Raw genomic sequence first — 18,193 nt, forward strand, 5'->3', positions numbered from 1 at the left:
GAGAACTGTGAGTCGGGTGTGTGCAGGTGACTGATGCGGAGCTTCTCCAGCCTTCACCTCCCTGTCAGCTCCTGGAAAAGTCTGGGGACGCTGTTAGCGCACAGTGACACATTGTCTTACTGTGGCACAGAGAACGCCTAATGGGAAATGACTTCAGCTTACTGTATTTTCTAGCAATCCTGTGATGCCATCCCCAAACAAAAAGCACATGACTGCTTGTAAGTCCTCTGCACGTGAAAAGGAAATTGGATTCTGCTCAGAAGATCAGGCTGTAAAGCTAATCACCCTGATCCAATAACGTGGCCCTGCAGAGTGACATCATCAGGCCCGGGACACAGAGAGCAAGAGGAGGAGGAGGAGCAGGAGGAGAAGGAGGAGGAAGAGGAGGAGGAGGTGAGGAGGGGACTGAGCAGCTGGCCAGCTCTGCAGATACGTGATCCAATGAAAAATTCATAAGGAGATGTTTTATAGCCAATGTCTAATACCTCTGCTGGGTCACAGGCCCATCTGAGCCAATCAATAGTATTCATCATCCTAAAAGGAACTAGTGATTGCATGCTTATAAGAACCGGGAGGTTTTCCAAGCCAAGACCAGTTTCTGGTTACTTGATATGTGTCACCCTTAAAAATACAGAGCTTGTTTTGAAAATGGAACCGAAGACCTTTTACAAAATTACAGAAGGGGGAGGAGGAGATGTCCTTTTCACATCGAGGGGAGAGAGATCTTGGAATTGTTTTTAAAGCCAACCCAAGAACCAATTTTAAAATCAAATCAACTTTTCTTTGGAAAATGTTTGAATTCTCATTTTTAAAGTCAACCAAGGGCTATTTTTCAAATCAAAACATTTTGTCACTGTTTCAGTCTTTGGTGGTTTTTTGTTTGTTTGTTTTGTTTTATTTTGTTTGTTTGTTTTTGTATGTGATTTCTTTTACTGAGCTCAAGAGTTTTTAAAAATAACACATCAGTGTGTGGGGAAAGTCCTCCAGATGCAAATGAAAACGAATGACAGTGAAATCCTAAAAAGAAAAGCACAAGGAATCAACTTTTATCGCTAGGAACCAGGTTAGTTTGGCTTTTAAAAGCTTCTAAGAAGATAGAGACTTTGACTTGAGTCTGAGGGTTCCCTTTCTGCTCAGACAGTGATTCAAGGCAGAGAAAGGTGGAGACAGTAAGATGAGCCTTAAAAGTCGTGTGCTCAGAAATCTGTTGAGGATTTCAGGAGAAACCACACACCAGTCTGGTAAGTTGACAAAAACTTTGAGAAAACTAGGGCTTTCACGTGTCTTTTCCAGGCATGATTAAAATAGGGTCCTCCTGGAAGTCTTTAAAGCACATTCTACTGAGCCATCTCTCCTGTCCTCACCAAAACTGTTTGTGAACGACGAGGCGAACATCAACACTACAGGAGCAACAGCCTCGTAGGACAGGAGACATGAATTTTCAGGCCTTAACCATGCATGGCCTGTTCCCCACCAAACCGGAGTCAGCTTCATCCTCCTTTGCTAACGATGTCCGGAATGCGACCTCTCCTTATCCCCCCACTCTCATTGTAAGGGCCAGGGGCACTGTAACAGCCATGGTTCCATACGTTTCTCTAGGAGGAAGTGGCCCAATGCGAGGTTGCCAGCCCCAAGCCCACCCTAGTCCCTTTATCAGGGAGGTGGCTCTTTTAGCTCCTCAAGCTAATGCCGCTTCCATATTTTCCCCCTTCCTTCCTTCCTTTTTTTTTAGCTATCACAAATAGGATTTTATTTATCACTGTCACAGACTCTCAGGCTGCTGGTTCATATCTATCAGCTCATTCAACTTTATCTCCCGTCTCATCCCCAGTAGCTTTTCCAGGGCTGCTGCCTTCACCATGCAGCTCTGTGAGTTCTCCCAGTTCAAACCTGGGCTTGTTCAGCACTTTCACTTTTCCAACAAAGACACCACGAAGAGGATAAATAGACTGACCAGCCTTTTTTGTCTTTCCCAGTGCTGTCTGGAATCAATTTATTGACCACTTCCTTCAAGTCATTTGTCTGCACCGTGCAGGTCCTGATTGCTAGCATCTTCTTTCGGATTTGGTGGACCTGTTGGTGCTGAGCACGAGAGGTCTTTCGTATCTGATCGTTCCGTGTTTTAGTAAAACCAACGCAGAACAAACGAAGCAAATGGCTATCGGTAGTCTTGACCTCAACATCAGCTTCGATCCATGGTCCGCCATTTTTTGACCATGGAACATATCTTGTTGCAGGCGAGATTCATACCGTAGATGTTAGTCAGGCAGTTTTTGCCCTGGACATCTTCAGTGATTAGCTGGAATTTTCTAAAGGTAACATCATCGTTCTGCAGATCAGCAAGGCTCACTTCAAACACGCGACCTTTGAGCCCATCAGATGCAATCTCGGTTCCTTGAGTTCTGGTGACTGGTGTTTTTCCAATATTTCTTATGTTGAACATAGCTGCTGCCTTCATATTATACCAGTTTTTTCCTCTTTTTTTAGAAAAGAGATCCACCACTTTCCTCTCGGCTCCCTTTTTTGCTGTCTTTCGTAGGGCACTTGTTCTTGTCGACCCCCAGAGTACAGCTCAGAGATCCAGGAAGGTCTCCTCACTGTCTAACTCTGTATAGTAAATCTGCCTTGCATCTTACTGACAATGTCCTGGAAACCTTTTTCTAAGAACAAAGTTGACGAACCTACTCTACAGTCCAAGGGCAAGTTGGGGCCTCCATCTCCTCTTTGGGAGACTTCCTCAGACCTGGTCTGGTAATCTCCCATCTTGTGATTTCCACACGAGTTGAGCAAAAGGACCCTTGTCTGGTAACATCAAGGGCTCACAAATGAAGAGTCAGGGGAAATCCATCTGTGGGGTAGGAAGACAAGAGGTGGGGGGGAGGCTGTGCTAGTGGGAGGTTGGTCTTTCTCCAGGGGAGAGGCTCAGGATCAGATGTCTTGCATCTTCGTGAGCCCATAGATTGCTTTTCATGGCTATAAAAGTGAGGCAGGATCATTGTGCTTGAAAACCACAGAACATACAGCAAAGTAAAAATGAGCAAATAAAAATCACTCATGAGCTTTGTGTGCAGAAGAATCCACTTAATGAAAAAGAGCACTTCCCACCTGTGACCTAGGGAAGATTCCCACTTCGTCCTCTGTGTCCTCACCTACAAATGGGATAACATCCCAACCTTAGCATATTCCTGTAAAGATGGAGTAGAAGGTGTGTTAGTTTCACCTTTCTGTCTTTCTTTGGTTTTCTGCTTTCTCTCCAGAGAAGCGATAGAGAAATGACTAAGAGCTTGAGTGGGCTTGAACATGTAGCCAGTCTCCCCGTGCCTCAGTTTCTTTGTCTGTGCTATGGGGATAACAGTTCCCATCTCTGCACCCATAAGCTCTTAGGGAAGATACGATCAGGTGATTGACATAGGCACGAGTAGGAGCACAGTAATGTAGGCTCTTTTTCCTTTACAGTCTTAGGGGGCCTTCATGGATGTTGTTTCATCCTCCAGCCTTCAGAGCGTATGGGATTGTGGGTTACAGAGGTGTGGCCTTGAGGTCTAGACGGGTCCCTCTCCTGTTCCTCTCGGCACTCTTCCTCTGCTCTGCTTCCCTGCCGCCATGATGTGCCCATGTTGAAGCCCCCTGACGTGGGCCGAACCTCTCCACACTAACTTCTCGGTGGACAGAGGTCTCCTTGGCTGGCCGTCTCTTGGCATCTGTCTGCTGTGCGTGAAGCAATCTCAGGCCTGGACTTGTTCCCCGCTGGCCACACCCCCAGAGGGCCCTAGTCACCCAGACTTCCTGTAGGCCCTGTTCAGTGGAGGACCCTTCTGGGCAGTGGCCTGAAGCTGGGGAGACCTCTTTCACCGCAGCTTAGCATGAGGTACGAGACCAACAAAGGAGGAAATACGGCCATGTGAGAGCCACCAGGGAACTGAGTTATCCCTGAGAGGGGCCTCAGCCCCTTTATCCCCTCCTGGGCCTCATGCCTTACATGGGCTGTGTGCTGGGGGTTCTCTTCCTAAAAGAAATGCGGTGGTGTCCTGGCTCTGCTGTACCAGGCAGGCTCACACTGAGGGGGAAGTTCTCCCTCAGCAACCAGGACATGCTCGCCATCTTGGAGGGAGTCTGCCCCGCTGTGTGGTCTCTAGCAGTGGTTCTTGAAGTGTGTGCCCTGGATCAGCGGTATGAGCATCCCTGGAGCCACATTTGAAATGCAGATGCTCAGCAGCCCCACATCAAAGACAGGGTCCAAGACACACCCCACAGCAGAGCAGGCTCTTGACTTGACACCAGAGGGCATCTCAGGACATGTCTGTGAGGGGCGCAGCGTCACTGGGCAGAAAACGCACTCAGAAGGACACACTGGTGCTCTTAGGGTGAGGGGCGTCATGGTCAGGGGCCAGGATATTTATGTGCTCTTGGGGTTGGAGACCTGTGGAATTCACAGATCTATAGAAAGGGAGCTCGATTTACGAGGGAAAAGTTGTGGCCCATTTTACAGTGCACGGCAAGGAAGGGCCCAGTTTATAGGCCCGTTGTATCTTTGAGAGTCTTGTTCCAAGTTTTCTGGAAGGGAAAAACAACATTATGATCTTGGGTGACTTTGCACCCCGAAGCTATAGCTTTCTGAAAACTACAGTTTCTAAATTATGATTTTCCTTGTCTCGCTCTCTTATTTTTTTCTTTTTCTTTGCCAAAGTGGTGATTGAACACAGGGCCTTAACGCTGAGCTACATCCCCAGCCCTTGTTCAATTTTGAGATAGGTTTTCACTAAGTCACTAAGTTGCTCAGGCTGAGCTTTAACTTGTGATACTCCTGCCTCAGCCTCCTAGAATTGTGGGATCACAGATATGCACCACCACCCCTGGCTGCCTTTCTACTCTCTTTATTTCTCCGGTCCTCCCTCACCCAGACCCGTGCCTTCCTCTGGGGTGGGGTCCCAGCAGCTGATGTAGCCATGAGCCCTGCTGATAATTCCAGTGTGCTGTCCAGTGCAGAACCAAAGTACAGGAACCAGCAGAGAAGAGAGGAGCCAAAGAAATTGAGGTCTGCCTCTTTCTCTGGCCTTTCTGAAGCCTGGCTGTGTTCCTGCCCCAGTGTCTCACATCACTGAGGCACAGGGAAGGGAGCGGCCCGGCTGTGGCTCCTGAAGGAGGGTTCTCGGCAGTCGCAGGTATGCACGTTTGGGGGCCCAGCACAGGTTCAGAGGGTTTGCATGCTGCCTAGGTACTGTTTGTTAAGTGGAGGAAAAATGAAGCCCCGTGGCAGCCTCTGGCCATTGTGTGCCAGGCAGGGCCAGGGTCTGCAGGACAGGGGGAGCAGAGAGAGGGTGCAGGGCACCAGGCTTTAGGACACACCTGGGCTCCAGTCCTGTCTCTCAGGGAGCTTCCCTGACCTTGGGGGTGGCTCCGTCCCCACGCAGGACAACTGCAGCTTGGCCCCAGTGGCACACTGCTCTGGAGGGTGATGGGGGCGGAGGCTGGGACCCAGCAGGGGGCGGAGGGGAGACAAGGCCTCTGCTACTGCCCCCCCCCCCCCCCCCCCCCCCGCGCCGCCCCACCCCCACCTGGCTGAGTCCAGGAGCAGAGCGAGGGCGGGGTGGCTGGCTCCCCACCAGGCGCGCTCCAGGCGGTTTGGAGGTGACGTCCCCTGGAGCTTCTGCAGCTCCTGCTGGTGTCCCAGGGTCATGAGGCCTCTGGTCACAGCTCGCTAGGCCCATGTCACCCGAGGTCCCTCCAACCGGGCTGCTTTGAGGGTAGCTTGTCACCCCTGCCCACACAGTCCTTCTGTTCGCACCTGGCTCTCCGCTCCGGAGCTTCCTGGCTGCCAGGTCCTGCCCTCCAATCCCTCAGTTTCTCCTAACTGGAACGGACTCCTGTGTCCCTTCTTACCCAGCCAAGCCCGTGGTTCCCACTTGGGTCTCCACTGGGCCTCCTGTCTCTGTATAGAAAGTGTCATTTCTACCTCCTTCGTTTGTTTTTGCAGTAGGAGGGATTGGACCTCTGGGCCTTTGCATTGAGTTATAGCCAACGCCCTTTATTAATTTATTTTATTTCAAGACAGACTGGGCTCAAACTCAAGATCCTCTTGCCTCAGCCTCTCAGAATACTAGGATTACAGATATGAGTCACCATACCTAGCCCATGCCTGTTATTTTATAAACAACTCGTAGGAAAACGTCCATCAGTTTTAAATCACTGGATTGTTTTGTTCATCATAATCATTCCTTTATTTTTTCTGTTTTTGAAAAATAACTTTATTGGTACATTTTAGACATGTATAATGATCACATTCATTGTAGGGAATGTGTACCTGTATATAATATGTCTTGATTCTTCTTTTTTCCCCAACCCTCTCCCCTCCCTTCAACCCTTCTCCCTCTCCTTTAAATTTGTAATCAGTTTCTGAGTCCAAAATGCTTTCAAAGACACAATATCATTTTCTCTTTCCAAACAGCTGGGAAAGTTTTCTTCAGACTCTCTTCTTAGTCACCCTCCATGCCCAGTCCTCCCCCACCCCAAGCGCAGCCCTCCCATGCCTCACCCCTTTTGTAAGCTGTCTGCCTGGACCACACCCTGCCTGGGCTAGGGTCTCCTGGGCTTCCTGGGCACAGCCACAGGTTCTCTGTGCATCCTTTGAGACATACCTCTAATCCTAGCACATTGGGAGGCTGAGACAGGAGGATCGCCAAGAGTTCAAGGCCAGCCTGGGCAGCATAAGGAGACCCTGTCTCAAAAACCAAAAGCTAACACATCCAGCTCTCATTTTCTCTGATCATTTGCGTGTTTATTTACAGTTTGCCCCTTAAAAAACCAAAATAACACATCCAGCTCTCATTTTCTCTGATCATTTGCGTGTTTATTTACAGTTTGCCCCTTATTAAAAACCATGCTTGTGGAGAGTTAGTTGTGTTTATTGACAAGGTATCTGTGTAGATCTCTATTTCTATATCTGCATAGACTCTAATTAAGACTCAGAACAAAGCCTGTGTGTGAAACAACGGAAATAACTCCGTCCTTTTTGCCTCCCAGCCCAGATACACCGTTCTCCCAATTCTCAGCTCAGTTGGGGTCCACCCGGTTCCCCAAGCCCAATCCCTGGCTGTGTCACATCTGCCAAAAGGGGCCTGTCCCTTCCTCCCAGCCCTCAGGCAGCTGTGCTTTTTCCCACCCTCCTTGTTCCGTCCTCTCCACCTCCCACCCGAATTCTGCCAATCCTTAAAACCAGTAGCAAAAAAAAAAAAAAAAAAAAAAAAAAAAATTGAATGTGTGGATTAAAGGTTCTAATTATGTCTCAGTGCCCTCAGGAAACTGTGGTTCCTTTCTAACTCTGGCTCCCTTGCACTCCTCTGGCCCCCTATCTGGCTTTTCCAGCCTCTGCCCCTGGCGGATCTGCTGTTGCAAAATCTCTTAGATCCCTGACCCGGGCCCCACACCCTCCCTCTCCAGGCCCTGCAGGGCTGTTCCGCACATCCTGGCCTGGCCTAACTTCTAAAGACCCTCCAGGCCTCCCGCTCACCAACATGAGAGAAAATAAGGTCGACACAAAAATGTGCAATTGAAAAAATGTGCAGCCGAAGCTAGGCGTGAGCGTGTGCCCAGTACTCTGGGAGGCTGATGCAGGAGGATCACAAATCTGAATCCTGCCTGGACGAAGACTAGGGATTGTAGCTCAGTTTGAAGGCTCTGGATTCAATTCCAGGACAAAAAGAAAAGGCTGAGTCATGATGTTGTGCCTTTATCGTACGTTAATAAAACTTAGTCTGACCGTCGAGTCGTTTACTCCACTCAGACCCATCGACAGTGGCTCTTGGTGAACCTCTGGCAAGACTACTTGTTGCAGATTCCCTCAGTCAGTATTTCCATCTTTCATCTCTATTCAACAGACAGCTCTGAAAAGTAACATCCCTGTCCTCCCGGGCTGTGGCCTGGCCAGGACCCAGGCTCAGCAGGAGATACGCTGGGTTAGTACCATGAAGCCGGAGACAGAAAGCCTGGGGTGCGGGGTTCACAGCAGAACAACAGGGGAATCAGGGTTAACAAGCAGACACGTGGGGCACAAGTGAGATCGGGACAAGGAAACAAGGGGGTGGCCCTTTCCCGAAGAGGAGGTCATGGGCGCCAAGCTCAGATCTGTGTTGCACACGGAAGGTCCAGAGCGCTCACAGAGGAGCTCGCGGCCCAGCCCTGCCTGCTCTGCTGCTTTTTCCTCTGCCCTGGGGTCCTGCTGGTGCTCAAGTCCACTTCCTCTGTGAAGTCCTCTCCCACCTGGCTTCGGACAGCCAGGCCCTCGATTCCTTTCTGTTTTGTGCAACAACCACAGACGTCAAAACAGTTGTGCTCTTCCTAACGAACTGGAAACTCCTTGGAGGGAGTCCTGCGGCAGACCCTCAGCTCAAAGCCCCCAGGCGTCCAGGAGAGAACTGGTGCTCCTCTGTGACCGCGCTGGTGTGGAGGCTCCTGAGCTCAAAGCTCCAGACCTGACCCTGGGGTCTTTGCATGCCACCTCCGCCTGTCGCCAGGCACCTGCTGGACTGCGGCTGAGGGTCTCTTTGATGTCTTTGACCGATTTTCTGATTCTTGGAGAAGAGACGAGTAACAGTGTTACAGGAATTGGGAGTGAGAGGATTCCCACTAGAAGTGCCCGGTTAATCCACCTGGGAGGGCTCTTTTGTCTCCTCACCCAGGGAAAGCCACAAATTGTCATCGGTGAAGTCCCGTGTTTGCAGAGGGAAGAACCCAGTTTTGTCCCACCTGTTGGATATCGGCCTGGGATCCCAGACAAGACAACGACAGATTTGTACACCAAAATTTCCCCTACCTTTAAAGTGGGGACCATAACACGGATTATCGTAAGGATTAAATGTGGTGATGGTGTGAAAAGAATTGGTAGCACGTGAAGTGTCCTGTAAAATTTGGTATGTGAGTCTTATTATAAACGAAGACTGCCCTCCTTCTGGCCTGTCCTCAGCATTCAGAATCCACGCGAAAGCTGTCCATGACCACGATCACCTTCTCGGTGACTCAGAAATGTGGGAATCGCAAAGTCTGCCTCACTCAGGCCGCAGAGCCTCCGAGCAGGCAGCCCAGCCTCAGCTCTCAGAAACGAGCGTTTCCCAGAGAGAATTCTGCATTCCAGGGCATTCTCTTTAGAAAGAGAATTCTGCTTTGATTTTTTAGGAAAGGTTGGGTTAAGCAACAGAAACCACTAAAGCAGGCCCCAAAGCAAAGACCCCTGAAAGAGAAGGGGTCGGGGGCTGTGGAGGAGATGGCAGCCAGGTCTGCAGAGCAGACACCGATGTAAGCTGCAGACAGAGCCCTGGATTTGAGCCCTATCCATCACTGATATGAACTGGCCACGTGACCTAGAAACTAGTCACCCACACACTGAGTCTCTGTAGACAAAAGCTCTGTAAAATGAACACTGTTATTATTTCAGGCCTAAAACTGTATGAACAAGGTGTACAAATATGCCATGTGATTGTGATGTGATTGTGAGTTGCCTATAAATTTACCTCCTGAAGTAACCATTCAGGCAACCCGTGTGCCCCTGAGGCTCCATGGAGTTGCCCATCACCAGGCCCTAAATGCAATTCCAAGAACTTCCCCAAGTTCTGAGAAGGTCTCCCCTGCAGATGTGGGGTGCACCATGAGAGTCGGTGGTTTCCCCAGTAGTTTGCTGTTGTTTGCGATGACATCACCTGGGGTGCACCCCATCACCCTTCTACTTACCGGCTTTGTATGGGGTGCGTCCTCAAAGCACTCCCACTCGTCCTGCCTTTTTGACCAGTGAACCTTAGGTCAGCAGAGTGGACGGCAAACCTCCTGTCTCAGTCACTTTTCCACAGCCACAATTTAAAGGAGCAGAGGTGTCAGCCCATGGTTGGCTGGCTCCAAGGCAGAAACGACATGGCAGAAGAATATGGTGGATGGATGAAAAGCTGCTCACACGTGGTGGCCAGGAAGGAAGAGCCCAGGACAAGAAAACTCCTTCCGGTCAAACCTGCAGGGACCAGCCTGTAACCGGCACACTCTGCTGCTGTGCTCATCTGTGGATGAACCCGCTGGCCAGCCTCACGCCGCTGTGATCCGATCACCTAGAGGATGTGGAACATTTCAAGGCTAAACTGCAACACCCCTCTCCCCACACACATGTTTTATACATGACTGCCCGAGGCCACGGAGCTCCAAGGAGCAGCCCTCGGTCTTTGGCCTCTGCAGCCTGGAAACTCCAGCCCGGAAGCTCAGCTGAGATTTGCACTCAGGTCCTTACCAATGTCGCCCTTCCCCAGCCCAGGCCATGAGCCCAAGCTTAACAAAGCCCCAGGGGCTGCTACCCAGGGTTTATTTTCTTGCCACTGTTTTCGAGGGGCCCCGTAGCCCTTGCTCTGCGCTCTCTCCCTGTGGGAAAGTGGGCAGCGCCCTGCCGGCCTCACACGGAGGTGGATGGGCTTCCTCAGGCCAGCAGGCAGTGACTGGAGCCGTCTGCGTGCTGGGCCACTCCTTGGGGGGCACCCCACTCAGATGTGCTTAGGCCCCCATGTCACGCCTGGCAACACTTCCCGGAGCAGCACGGCCCTTGTCCTGCCGCTGTCCCGTCAAGTGGCTACAATTCCATTTGGCTGCCAGCCGGCCTGACCTTCTGCGTCACCCTGCCCTGCCCCCTCCTCCCTCTGCGGGTGAATAGTCCATCATCCTAGGTTGTCCAGGGACAGCCCCGGATGTAGGGGTCAACACATCCTCCCTCAAAGCAATTTGGAATGATCGCTCTAGATAATGCAATAAATGCCACCCGCTTGAGGAGGGAGACTCCAGAACTCCCCTGGCCCTGTGGGGCAGCAGAGGGGGACCCCAGCTGAACAGCCAGGTGGGGATTCAGAATGTCATTCACGTCACACCTTGCGAGTGAGCACATGCTGTGTGTCAGGTATGGGCTACACAGCTGTGAACAACACAGATAAAAAGCTTTGCCCTCAGGAGCTGGCATTTCAAGGAGATGAGGGAAAGAGACAGGCAAATAAACTGAGACATGGCTTTGTTAAAAGATTCTATGAATAAAGATACAACAGAGAACCTGGCTGCAGGTTTTATTACTGGCCACTTGGGTCCAGATGCTCAGGTCTGTTTGCTTGTCTCTCACCAAATCAAAGGCCAGTCAAAGCTGGTCTGAGGAGATCGTGAGGCCTTGTTGGCCTCAAATCTCCCCACACCCAGGTGTGCCAGGAATAGTGGGGTCGGGGTTATGATGACATAACAGACACACCCGAGCTTCGGTCCTCTTCCGTACCCCAACATCTGCATAGAATCTGGGCTAAGAGCGCAGGTGGTGGCTCTGCCTCAGGCCCGAGGGAGTTTGGAGAAGACACTTATCTCTCAAGGAGAGCAGTTCTAACTTCCAAAGTTCCACTTTGCCAGGCTGGTCCCAGGAGACTCTTCCCGTGCCCACCCAGGGCCTGGCGTGGAGCTGGTCCCTGACCCTGACTGACACAGCTGGTCAGGGCTGCTGGAATGGAAAGACCTCTAGAATCCCCTCACTCTGCTGATTGTCTTCTCCCCGCGGTTTTCCTTCGCCTTCCCCCACACGATAGCTGTCTGAGCCCAGCTCTTCCGATCCACACCATCCTGCCGGGCGGCCGAAGAGTGCACAACCAGCAGGAAGAACAGACAGCGGGCGGGGAGGAGGGCAAGAGGCTTTCTCGAAACTCTGACCTGTGCACTGCGGCTGCTGAGGGCCACCCCGGCTCTGCCCATGAGATGCCAATGGGACCCCAAACGAGGACAGCCAGCATGTCTCCAGACTTGGCCAGGGTCTGTTCCTTCGAGAACCACTCGTTCCACTCAGTATCCCTCAGTTTGCTTGACAGGAAGTTCTGGCTTTGTGCTGTTGTCTGGACCCGTGATCGACACCATCTCTCCCCTGTGCTACTCTGCGTGGCTACTGGACCCCACCAGGGCTCCCCACCCCGTCCGTGCCTGGGACTCTGGGACCTGCCCAGGCTGTGTTTTCGGGGAAGCAGAGCCCAGCCAGTGGTCCCTGCCTTGCACCCTGTTTTATGCCGGGGTCTGGAAAGCCTTCCCCACCGGTGCCCACCAGGTTCGCTGGTTCACTCTTCGGACGCCATCTGTCACCACCTCAGGACAAAGCTCCCCGGGCCCCTCGCCCCTGACTCTGCTGCCTCTGCAAGCGGAGACCCCATCTTTCCATCTCCAGATGCGGGCACCGCGCCTGGCACAGAGGAGGCGCTCAGGGAAAGTCCAAATGAAAGGAAAAGCAAACGGAACACAAAGAAGAGTGAGACGGAGGAGAGATGAGGCCGGGAGGAGGAAAGAAGTCTTCACTGGGCAGCTCTGGAACAGATGGTGAAGTGCCCCTCCTCCCTTCCCCTCCGGGTAAATACCTACAGCTGCCTTAACCTTTAACCCGCCTCCGTCTCTCTTTGCAGCCCTTTGATCATCTTCGCCTCAGTACACCTCCCTCTGGTCTGCCCTCCTCTGGACACAGCCCTTGTGTCCCGTACTTGGGTTCCGAGCAGCAGGAACCCAGCCTGGGCACGGCCTCCCCACCCTGGAGTGTGGCTTCCACCGAATTAGCCTGATGTCTCCCCAACTCCCTGATCCTGGGGCCCCCAGCCTCGGGCGGTGGAGAGGGGCCCTGCCTCTGGACACCCACGGATTATTTTCGCAGGGGAGCAGTGGAGAGAATAACCTACGACTGTGCTAGTTCCTTCCTTTCCTGTGGCAGGGTTGGCTCCCCAGGGAAGCCAGCCGCTCCGGGGTGCAGGCTGCGGGTGGGTGGGGAAGAAGAGCTGAACTGTGAGGGCCCCCAGGGACCACACCTGGCCAGGCCCGCGCTCCGTAGTTCCCACGACTGAGGGGACAGCACTCAAGCCCTAGGCTCCCTCCTCCTTGACAGCCCTATGGGACATCCACCTGCGCTCCACAGACCACCAGCTGTGAGGAAACAACCCACAGACGGGCTATTTCTCGGTGGACCTGGGGAGGACGGCTAATCCTGGCTAGATCTTGTGTCTCTCCAGCCAGATGGCTCCTCCGTCTGCATCTCAGGCATCAGTGATGGTGAAGGCAGTGGTATTTGGGCCCAGCTCTGAAATCATGGGACGCAGGCCCAGGATGGCCCAGGACAGACTTTGGCCCGGGACTGGGTTAGCACAGAGTTTAGGGACAGCACCCTCCAGCTCCAGGACCTGGCTCGTTCCTTGTCCGTGACCTGTCCCCAGCTCTGCCGTGGACATAGGGAGGCGGCTTGGACGCCAGTGATGGCTTCATTGCTTTACCCCCACAAAACTTCACCCCCACCCCAGAAACACAAGGAGCGCATGCGTTGGGAGGGTGAGGAGGCCTTCAGAGTTGTGCCGCTTCATGAGAGATTTGGGGTTCAGTGGCCTCCCTTAGAGTCTGATCGAAGTTGTGAACTAGAAAAATGCAGGAACACACGGAGCAGCTCTCACTTGATACCAGGCTGCTCTCAGTCCCCTGCGGCTCACCCGAGGTGTGGCGATCGCCCCCAAGGGAGAGGGGAGAGCAGAGCAAGCTTTGAGAGCAGACACCATGACCATTCCCACACGGCCCGGTTCCTGCGAGGCACCTGGCAGGACCGGGCCCAGCAGTGGCGGCGCTGCTCTTGGTGGCCCTGGCCCTTCCTGCTGGGTTCTGTGACTCAATTCGGGGATGCACACAAAACATACAGTGGTGCTTCTGATGGGCCAGCACTCTTGGAGTGACAGGAAGGCAGGAGTTCGCAACCTGGGAGATTAATGACAAGCTCCAACTAAATTACAGACCTTCCGATTCCCTGGCTGCTCCCAAAACACCAGCAGTCAGGTGTCACCACTGTAGTTGCTGGTAGGTAGTTGCTGGGAGAGGCCTTTCTGGACAGACTGAGCTCACCACTCTTCTCCACTCTGAGGAAAAGGCTCCCTGAAATGTCATTAGAGGATTCACAGTCAAAGAGCCTTCTGGTCACCCTACTGTCGTGCCTACTGGGGCACCTACCAAACCACAGCCTGCCCTGTTCTCCAGTAGAAAGAAAAGGAGAAGGATAAGAAGGAAAAAGAGAAAGAGAAGAAGAAGTTATAAATTAGTGACTTTGGGGGAAAAATGATACAAAAATAGATTCCCAAGAAAAAGAAACGACAGAAAAGAAAGCTCTTCGGAACTTAAAATACAACTAATGCAAAAAGTCTCAGTAGGAGCTATTCAGTACATTTGGTTAGGAAAAAAGAGGATTCACACCAGAACACATTAGTATCAAATTTTAGAATCAAAGAATTTTTAAAAAATAAAATAAAGAAAGAGGTACTCAGCAGACACAGGAATGGAAACCGGAGGGGCATCAAAGTTCTCACCAGAAACCCTGAACGGAATACCACGGAGAAATAGAAACTCCTTCAGGATCTGAAGGTAATGATTTTATACCAAACAATCAACCAAATGTGAAGGGAAAATAAAAACGGTTTCAGACAAGCAAGAGGCAAACCTCAAACTCATGAAAGAAGAAACCACAGCCTCCGGAGCAGGGGCTCGAGCCCAAGAAAAAGGCAAAGGGAGTCCTAGAGTGGACCAAAGAGGAGCCAGGCCGGCTGGAGGCCAGACAGAGCCCCCCCACCGCCCCACAGCAGACGTTGGGGAGAGGGAGAGGCCCGTGTGAAAAGTGACAGACATGGCCAGACCTCCGGCAGCTCCTGCGAGGGACTGGGAGAAAATGCAACAAGTCCAGAAAACTAACAGGGAGAAGGGGGCGGGATTCTTTGTTTGCAGGGGAAGCTGAGATATGGCATTCAGATGAAATCCAGAGCAAAGAGCAGAAAACAGCAGCTGCTGAGTCACAAGATGGCTTCTGAGGAGCAGGGCCGAAGAAGGAGGAGGTGCTGGCTGCTGGGTTTTGCAGTGCTCCCGAGCCTATGTGATTCTTTTTGTTTTTCCTGGGGCTGGGGGCAGAACCCAGGGCCTCACTTGTGCTAAGAGTGCACAGCCCAACTGCACTCCACAGCAGCCCTTTGGGTTTTTTAGTAAAGTGTGTCACTTTAGTAAATCAGGTGTGAATGTTTACCCAAAGTGTGCACGGGCTCTAGTGTAAGAGAGCCTGGGTTTGGCAGCAAGCCTGGTCCAGGCCACCGACTTTCGAACAACAATTTCCTTCTCTACTTTGCTGCACTGGGAGGAGGACTAAACATAATTTTTCTGTAAAGGGGCTGTTACTGGATGTGTGCTTGATAAACTATAGCTATGACAGGTTTTAAGAAATTTTAGAGGAATTCTGTGGCAAACAATCACAGCAAACTCCCCTGTCCTAGGTTTGGGAAGCATTGAGAAAGCCTGGTTTAAAAAAAGAAAGAGAAAGCCGGGTTTGGTGGCACATGCATGCCTGTAATCCCAGCACTCGGGAGGCTGAGGCAGGAGGATCTCTGTGAGACCAGCCTGGGCTAGATAGTGAGTTCCAAGTCAGTCTGAACTACATAGTGAAACCCTGTCTCAACCCCCCCCCCAGAGAGATAAAGGAGAGAGAGAGAGAGAGAGAGGAAAGCCTGGTTAAAAGCCACCCTAAAGGGAAATGTGGAGAAATATATAGTGGAGTATTATTCAGCCATAAAAAAGAATGGCTTTTCTTTTCATGTGCAGGAGAATGGATTGACCTGTGGGCCACCAGGTTGAGTGAAATAAATCAGACTCAGAAGACAAATGTCACATGTTCTTCCTAATATGTGGAATCTAAAACAGACGATAAAAGGGCTGGTGATTTAGCTCAGTGGTTCCACTGCCTGCCTTGCAAGCGAAAAATTGTGAGTTCAATCCCTGGTACCAGAAAAAAAAAAAAAAAAAGAATAGAACAGGTGACAAGAAAGTAGAAGAGAAACTACTATTAGACAAGGGTGAGGGGTGTAAGGGCAGGTAATTGGGAGAACAAATATGATCAAAATAATTATACACATTGAAACCCCCAAAAATGTGAAAGGCAGGGTGAAGTGGGGCAGGGAAAGTAGGAGAAATGATTAAAGTGTGTTATGGGTCTGCATAAATTTGTTAAAATGAAACCTGTTAAATCTGTGTGGCCAGCTTGCACTGATTTTAAAATGCAAGGGAAGGTGGGTGTGGTGGCGCACACCTGTAATCCCAGCACTCAGGAGGCTGAGGCAGGAGGATCACTGTGAGCTCAAGACCAGCCTGGGCTACATGGTAAGTTCCAGGTCAGTCTCAACTACATAGTGAGACCCTGTCTCAAACAAACAAACAAACGAAAAAGGTTTCTTCAATAAGATGTGAGGGAAAAGGCCACCCTGGCCCTTGTCAGTTAAGTCCTGCAGCCGCTGTTGAGCTGCAGATGTTCTGCAGTCCCCCTGCCCAGCCCCTCAGTGTCCGGGTTGTCTTGACGGCACTGGTGGCTGAACCAGAAGAGGGTGCAGGACAGTGGCTTTTCACCTAAAGGCCTCATTTGTCCCCGAACACAAGCCCAAGGCTCTTCCCTCTGACAGACAAGCTGCCTCTGGGAGGGACCAGAGCTGCTCAGAGATGCGTGTGCCTCCCAGCCTGGAGAAGGTAAGGGGGTGATCAAATGTACTGTGAATGCTGAAATTAAAACATGTGGTACAGCCGGAGGTGCAGCTCAGTGGCCTCACAAGCGCAAGGTCCTGAGTTCAATCCCCGGTACCAGAAATAAATAAAAAATAAAATGATAAAATAATTTAAAAATCCAAAAAACACATATTACAGTGAAAGACACATGGCCACAAATCCCCCTCAAACCGCCCCCTTCAAACATTACCAGTCTTTCTTGCCACTCTCTGACGTAGCTCTGGTAGTCCTCTTTGCTGAAAGGACAACATATCTATTTAAATAACTGTATATGAGGCGTGGTACAAAAAACGCGTACGGTGACTGCTGCCGCCGAGTGTCATCCAACTGAAAGGCAGCTTGTAAAATCACAGCGCTGTGTCCTCATCCGCCTGAGTCTCAGCCCCGGCACTGTGTGGCTTCTGGCTCTGCTCCACAGTCAAAATGACCATTGTGTTAGTTACTTTTCTCTCGTGGCTGAGACAAAAATACCTGACACTCAGTTAAAGGGGAAAGGCTTATTGACTCAGATCATAGAGGTTCAGTCCGTAATCGGCTGGCTCCAAGGCAAGGATAACAAACTGGCCTCACAGAGGAGAGATAACATGGCCCACACCAGGCAGCAAAGGTAACAAGGGCCCTCACAGCAGCTCCCTGCCCTTTTATCCAGGCTACATAGGGTGGGCAGCACTGATGTCCTAATTCTAGTGCCCTCAGCCTCACCCCACCACAAGGCAATCACACACTCTAGGTCCAGCCACCCGGAGGAAGCGTGAGGCTTGGGGGACCTCCAGACACAAGCTGTGACAACCACGACAGTCCATGCAGAACACGCCGGGCAGCACTCAAGACAGAGGACTCCCGGAACTGCGCAGAAAGTGACAAGAAGGACTGGAGAAGAGTGTTGGAAGTGAGGGAGAGTAAAGGGCAAGGTGTCTCTTACTGTAGTAAGTTTTTAAATTCAGACACTCACCATATTTTTCAATCACACCTCGTACGTAGTTATTTAAACAGCTCTCTTGCATGGGGAAATCCAGGGAGACATATGCCCCAAAGAGTTAGGAAGTGGGCCACAGTTCCCTCTGGTCAGTGTGACTGGGATGACTCCATTCCTTCTGGGGGCTCTAGCTATACAGGGAACTTGGGTTTCCTCTGCAGCTTGGATTAACAGCAGCACTGGAATGCAGGGCAGAGTCCCTGGGGGTGTGTGGGTACGGTGTGCGGGAAATGTCCAGGGCCCTCAAGGGGAACAAGTGACCTTTGGCCTCAGAGGTGGAGTGGCAGCAGGGACCTTGTCATTTGTCCACCAGCCAGGAGTCTTAGGCTTCAGAGAGGATGGGGCAGGGAGCAGGCAGACTGGGGGAATAACAAAGTCGGGGAGTGCCTGAGGAGCACTGACCACCGACAGCCTCTGTAGTGTGTACGGGAGCTCCCTTAGCGGACAGGCAAGAAACTGGAGTGCAGAGAAGCCAAGCACTTGCCAAGGAAAGGAAGGCTGGAACTGAACCGGAACCAGAGGGCTACATGGTCAGGGCCATAGCACAGCTATAATGGGGACGGTGAGAGGGGTGTGTGTGTGTGTCTGGGGACTGAACCCAGGGTCTTCTCCCTGAGCTACATTCCCAAACTTCTGTTT

At 51.5% G+C, this 18,193-nt stretch overlaps 1 long non-coding RNA gene and 1 pseudogene across 1 annotated transcript; both read right to left on the reverse strand.

The window, feature by feature from the left end:
- Positions 1–1,772: 1,772 nt before the first annotated feature.
- On the reverse strand, positions 1,773–5,677 carry LOC104875239 (annotated as a pseudogene).
- A 2,118-nt stretch (positions 5,678–7,795) lies between these two features.
- On the reverse strand, positions 7,796–18,142 carry LOC109118626. Its single transcript, XR_002025991.1, has 2 exons — positions 17,531–18,142; positions 7,796–10,085 (listed from the first exon to the last, which is right to left on the reverse strand). It is a non-coding gene; the product is annotated as an uncharacterized LOC109118626 (long non-coding RNA).
- Positions 18,143–18,193: the final 51 nt, after the last annotated feature.

Source organism: Fukomys damarensis, unplaced genomic scaffold, assembly GCF_012274545.1.
Source record: "Fukomys damarensis isolate Sample0158 unplaced genomic scaffold, DMR_v1.0_HiC HiC_scaffold_11, whole genome shotgun sequence".
In the NCBI taxonomy this organism is placed as follows: Eukaryota; Metazoa; Chordata; class Mammalia; order Rodentia; family Bathyergidae; genus Fukomys; species Fukomys damarensis.